The sequence below is a fragment of the Manacus candei genome, unplaced genomic scaffold, assembly GCF_025592945.1.
Source record: "Manacus candei isolate 608988 ecotype Guabito, Panama unplaced genomic scaffold, ASM2559294v1 h1tg000023l, whole genome shotgun sequence".
Classification (NCBI taxonomy): domain Eukaryota; kingdom Metazoa; phylum Chordata; class Aves; order Passeriformes; family Pipridae; genus Manacus; species Manacus candei.
In genome coordinates, this window is record NW_026138071.1 from 3,769,781 (window position 1) to 3,776,268 (window position 6,488).

The 6,488-nt window shown below is 41.7% G+C and overlaps 1 long non-coding RNA gene across 1 annotated transcript; it reads right to left on the minus strand.

The window, feature by feature from the left end:
* Window positions 1-1,006: 1,006 nt before the first annotated feature.
* On the minus strand, window positions 1,007-5,230 carry LOC127470938 (uncharacterized). Its single transcript, XR_007904468.1, has 3 exons — window positions 5,119-5,230; window positions 4,623-4,644; window positions 1,007-1,027 (listed from the first exon to the last, which is right to left on the minus strand). It is a non-coding gene; the product is annotated as an uncharacterized LOC127470938 (long non-coding RNA).
* Between the last annotated feature and the right edge of the window lie 1,258 nt (window positions 5,231-6,488).

Sequence of the window (6,488 nt, forward strand, 5' to 3'; positions counted from 1 at the left end):
AGGTGTCACAAAGATCTTGCAAATTAGTGCCTTACATCCAGTCAACCTCATCTCCTACTTCCCAGTCACATCAAGTTGTGAACTTTGTCCTCCCATTTTCCTACCTGCTGCAGCAACTTGTATCCTGCGGCACCTTGGAGGAGGCCAAACTTGGCAGCTGAAGAAGCCAGATGTCAGGATCTACAAAGACAGTTTTCAGCAGTGGCAGCTGCTTGTCAGATCACATTCCCCTGAAGGCTTGTGTTTGGCTCTGATGGTGTATTTGTTGGTGGCCATGGCTGGTCTTCCTGAAAGTCATATGTGGAATCAGCTCCCAGTGGGAAACTCAAGTTTCTTCTCCTGAAAGGCAGTCTCTACTGATTTGCAGTTCTGGGAAAATGTTCTTTCTTTTTTCTCATGTTCTCAGAAATAGTTTATGTTCAGTTTGTATAAAACTGAATTATTAAGAAAGGCAATTTTCCATAAATTTTAAAGAACTTTCCTCTTAAAAGGAGAATGAACCCCCCTTTATATGTATATTTTCAAATGTTAATTTCCATAATAAAAGTATATACATTCTTATCTATAAAAGGTTTTATCCATGGTTAGGAATTGACTTTGGGATATTTATGATGGGCATTGATTTCATTTGAAGCAGAGGAAACTGAGACAGATCCTTTTGAACCTAAACACTCCATAAGCACTTAAAAGAGTCTTTGGTTATGAGATTACCTTACAAACACAATGATCAAACAAGGCTTCAGAATGACAAATTAGAAAAGTCAGCATTTACCCACAGATTGAAAATATTTGAGACAATCTCTGTCACAAAGTAAACAGGGAGACCTGTGTCATTAAATGAGACTTCACCTTGAACTGTGAGTCAGGCAAACACCATGTCTGTCTTCAACTACTCTTCCTCCTTTTCCTCTGGGCAGGTCTATCAGAAGATGACATTTTCTACTGCTGCTGGCACTGCTCTTGCTGTGTGGGTATCGGCTTGGTGGCTGGTCACAAACCTGGGATTCAGGGTTTTGGCTGCTATTGCCTGTAAAAGGAGGATAGCACACTCACAAAGCAGGCATAGTGCTGATGAAATCCTTAACCACAGTGGTGCTAAGGGCCCTGTAAATATCCAGTTTGATGGCTTATAAGAACAAATGTCATGAATTGAGAGGAACACTAACTGTATTCCTGTTCTACGTTCTACCAGGGAAGGATGCCAGGTCCTGCTCCCGATCCTTGTGGCTGTCACACCTCAAGGGAGTACTGTTACCAGCCTCAGCAATTCCTAAGGAATTGTATGCTACAGTGCACACCTGAATGTCTAAGTCATCTTTCTGTCAATCATACCCTCTCTCTGTCTCAGACCCTTCTTTGAACAGTGAATTACATAAAAAATATGTGATGTAAAGACATTTAATTTCAGATTTGAAATTTATGCTCCTTGAAGCTTACAAAGTGTTCCTCTTCAGGATTTGAGGATACAAGGCACAGAGCATACCTTGCTAAATTTCCATTTGCTTAGGTCAGACCCTTCTTCTCCTGGGAAGTTTTAACTTCTCTTTCTGCCTCTCTCTGCCCTTGTCAGAATTTTTGGAATTTCTGTCAGATGCCATTGCTCACTGAAAATACCACTGATCCTGTAGGTCAACTCAAATACATGCAGATTACTAAAGTTTAATCTGGATAATTTTGCTAGATTAAAAGAAATTTCACAATTGTTATGGTTACTTAAGGAGCCAATATCTGACCCATCAGGACCTGCCTCATTCAGTCCCCTGATAGCGTAACTCTATGTACAGCCAAAAACTTTCTTTTTCACATTTTGACATCATTCTCCTGCCTTCCCTAAGCAAAAAGTTTTCTGAAATAGCCTCAGCTGAGTTAGCTGTGATGATGTGAACTGTGCTGTACAGCTCAGACCAGCTGATTGAGACATCACTTTTGTGTATTAGCTTTACAGCTACTGGGAACAGCAGCTTAATGATCACCACAAAAGCTTTGTGGATGAGTTATTGTAATTACATTAAACAAGAGACATGGGGAAGCCCTGGCCTGCAAAGAGGAGTTTCAGAGGTGACCTGCTGCCTGCTCAGGATGACAATCACAGCGGCTGCGGGGGGCTGGAGGCTATCCTCTAGCACCAGGCTATCCTCTAGCACCAGGCTCCTGGCATGGATCCCACAGGAACCTTTGCTTTGACTCCAGAGAAGAAGTCATACACCATCAGCATTGCAAAAGCTGCAGGATCTCCTCCCCTGTCTCTCAGGGGTACTGTCTCACTGGTGGTGGTATCTGTACGGGATCGGATGAGACTTATTGATCCATAGTACATGGACATAGTTAAGGAATCCAGACGATTCCTTCTTGTTTCCTCCGGGCCAAAGGGATGTTCACCCACGGTTTATGTCCTACCTGCAAGGCAAGTGAGCTATATTGCTGGTTAACAGCTCTATTCTCTTTAAATCAGTGCTGCTGTCATCAGGACAGATAGTTACAATTTTTTTTTCTTATGTCAGGGCATTGGCATAGAATTGTAGGGTTTTTTCTGCCTGTGTTGCACTTTTGCTACACATAACTGGTGACCGCCTTGGAGACCCAGGCAGGGACAGCCCCAGACCAGGCAGTAGATGGCACCAATGTACAGCAGTTACAGTGTGCACAAAAACAGACATAAGGAAAAAAAAATATCCACACTACTCTTTCTGTTTCCAGCCCTTCTGTTTGATCTTAGCTCAAAAATATCTTTTCTACTGATCATTTCTCCATAGTAAAACCCAGATCACTGCACCCTCAGGTGTAAACACAGTTAAGACTCTCTCTGATCATTTTTTCTCTTTTCTACTTCAATTAATCATTCTAAAAAATCAGCACAAGAGTTAGGAAGCAGGATCTCCTCATTTATGCTTCATGCCTGTAGAGGATTACTAACATCCTATATTCCTCTCTTCCCAACTGCTAAATCTGGTTCATAGTCAGGGTATCCATGCACAGACCAAAATTTCGAGCTGACAACCAGATTTGAGTGTGGAGGGAACTTCTTTGGGAGGGGTGTTGTTGGATTCCACTTCCTCTCTGTACCCTGGTCTATAATCTGCTTCCCAGGAGCCATCGGTGAGTTCTCTCCAGTGGAGGTATTTGGCTATCACATGGACCTTGGATGACAGCAAGAACGTCTCTTTCTTGTTTTTATCCTGCAACATGTTATAGTTTCAACTTCACACCCTTTACTCCTGCTCTTTAGTTTCTTACAGTATTTTATGGCCTGTGATGTAGATTTCTATACAGGAGAAAGAGGGACATATAAACCTTTAAAACCTTGATGTATGTTAACGTGGTTGCCTGGGATTGTTGAGGTCTGTCACAATCCAATTGCTTCTTAGTCTTAATTTCTTGGTGCACTGGAGATTGCCTTGCACTTTGCTTACCTCAAGTACTCATAACTCAAGTCTAGATCTGCAACAGGATGAGGATACTCTTGTCTTCATGGCTTTAACACAAGGCAATAGAGTCCACGGCACTGTCCTAAATACCTCTTGAGTAATTATGACAGTGCCATTTGCCATCTTTGCTCCCCTCCCGCCCCTCACCTTCTGTAGTCATTCAAGGTTCAAATCCAGGCTACCAAAGCTAAGCATCTCCCAACTCTGTAATGCCCACATTAGGCAGACTCTTTGTATTTACAAAGGGGTTCCACCTGAGACCTGCAGTCACAGTTTCTCCAGAGAGAGAAAGAGCAAAACCTCTAGAGTTGCAAGAGGCTATTCTGACTACCATATATTTTAAAGTATTTCAAAGCATTATTTCTATAGAACAGATCATTTTTGTGAAACTTTAAAATAGTGATAAAAAACCCACAAGAAAACCTGGCAAGCTGTCACTGTCCTCCTACAGCTTTTAGCCAGCTCTTCTTTTTGATAAACTCATTATTGGCCCTATATAATTCTCATATTCCCAGCAATTGTTCAGTTTTGTCTGCCCCCTTCTCTCCTACTTTAATTCCACTCACAAAAGAGTTTGTTTCAAGGAACTTAAAGTTTTAAGAATAAGTTTTAGCTATGGTGTTGTGTCCACCTGAGTTTATTAGAAGGTGAGATCCCTTTGCTTAACTGAGTCAGAATAACCTTATTTTGAATAACATTAAGGTACTTGAGGGGAATCTCTTTGGCTCAGGAAGACAAATCATAAAAGACTTAAATTCTCAGTGGCCTCTCCAATAGTTCTGAAAATCCTGCTCTGTGGGGATTACCAATGGTCCAGTAGGCACTACAGAGAAATTTAGGAGACAGAGACTCTCTAGAAGCACTGATTTCTATTCTGTCCTTGTCAGAATTGCTTAAATCTCTGCAGTCTCCTTTCCTCATCTCCCCTTCCCTTGCCAGGGTGCAGTTACGAAACCAGAAGTAAACAGTCAGATATTTGCTCTGTGTTAATAAAATCACATATAGGTTCCTTCATCCCCAGTTCTAAAGACAATAAAGTAAAATATTTGTGAAGAATTAAAATACACTTTGTTCTGAAACAACCTTGAAACCCAAAGAAGAATTTCAGATCAGCATGTAGTTTTACACCAACAGGCACATTTAGAACATTATGACTCATATAAGTATTTCTGGGTCAGAGGAAAAAGGGTTATTTACCTTTTGCTGAAGAACCACAGTCCTTCAAGGGAGAGGAAAAACAGAATTGGAACATTCTAGCTGGGTCATCAGGACCAGATTTGTACAGTCCCTGCCATGGTACATGAAAGGTGAATAAGGAAAGAAATACGTATTTCTCCTTTACCTTCCCCCCAGCCCTAGACATCTCTAATCACAAAACAGCTCTCAACACCTGATTTAAACTTTCAGCATCAAAGATCAAAAGCTTCAAGACTGGACTATGTAAAGGACAAATATAGGATAAATTAATGACACAGCCCGTTGGGGGTGGGAGGTGGGACAGTGTGACTCATGGGCATTTGTAGGTGAAACTACGTAGGTGATCTTAGATTAGTAATGTTGATAACTATTATTTGGCCATTTAATATAGGTGGATACAGTGGACAAGCTTTGGAACATACAGTCCCTGGGCAATGGACCGTGCACAATGCTGCAGAAAAGGATAAAACTATAGGAAGCAGAGACATGTTGGTACCTGCTGAAGAAATACTCTTTCCTCAGCCCAAATCTCATGACTGATTTAAACCTGTCTGTGTGAAGAAAACATCATATAGTTACATTAATCACAGCACTACAGTGCCCTCATGTCCTTCAGCATTGGGTATCCCTGGGAAGTGTCCCCCTCTCTGAGTCACTCAGATCCCAAAACAAAACTTTGCCATGCTGAGCTAGATCTGCCACTGTCCTGGTATAAGAGTGATGGTCATCAGGACTTGGTGTCATTAAGACTTTTTGTACACCAAGGAGCTCTGCTGCAGATCAGTGGAGAGCCAGCAATGCTAGCACATTTCAACAGACAGCAGACTCTTCTTTAGTGGATACTGATGAATTTACACTTCTTTCTAGATGTATAGCCTAGAGTGTCACAAGAATGCTGTTCTGTGCTTGTTCAAGGTCAGAAAGGCACATATTTGAAGATATCCAGAGATTATATATCTTGGTAATACATGATATCCATTGAGTCATATATGTGCAAGGGTCTGCCCACCTGGGGTAATTCCTCTCCATCATCCCCACCCAGCAGTCTAGAAGGGGTTACAATTTCTCTTTACAAGAGTTAGAAGTTGTTTGAATAGAGGATGCTGAAAGGCCTGAATGATCATGTTGGGTAGGGAGCATCAGCTAGTTTAGCTTTGTCAGAGGAGGAGGATGAAATAAAGGCAGGCAACTGCTATTCTGGCTCCTGCATATGCTCAGTAGCTAGACCTAGTTAGAAAAATCTACTCTGACGTTCAAGGCAATACAGTCTATTTGTCAGCTGATTGGTTTGATGAGGACAATCAAATCTGACAGCAATAGATATAGCAGAGTGAGTAACATCCATAACACAGCAGTGCCATGGCAGCTCATAGAGAACATGGGACTTATGGTGTTCTACCAACATGGAAAGAATACCTGAATCAGGATCTGTGATTGTGATAATTCTGTGTCACTAAGGTATCTTGGGGGATGATGACAGAGAGATGAACATCTAGAGATGCTTTCCATAAGATTAAGAGAATAAAGCAGAGCACTACAGCTCTTCCCATGGGAAGACCAGCGTTACTGGGAAGCCTAGCATGCTTGCTTTGGGCCACCATCCTACGATCTCCTAAAGATGATACAACATCCATGTCCTAAAGAGGACACAACATCAACATCCAGATTTGTAAGAAGGCAGCTAGGGAATACTGTATCAAATTTGTGTGCATAGCAATAAAGTGTCTGCTGAAATGGATATCCAAGTTAGAAACTGAGCCTTCCTAACAAAGCAGTAGAGTGTCTAGTCCCCACTGGGTTTGGTTCCCAAACAGAAACTGTCAGGGTGAAGTAGCATTAAAGGAGTTCATGTGGAAGCAACATATT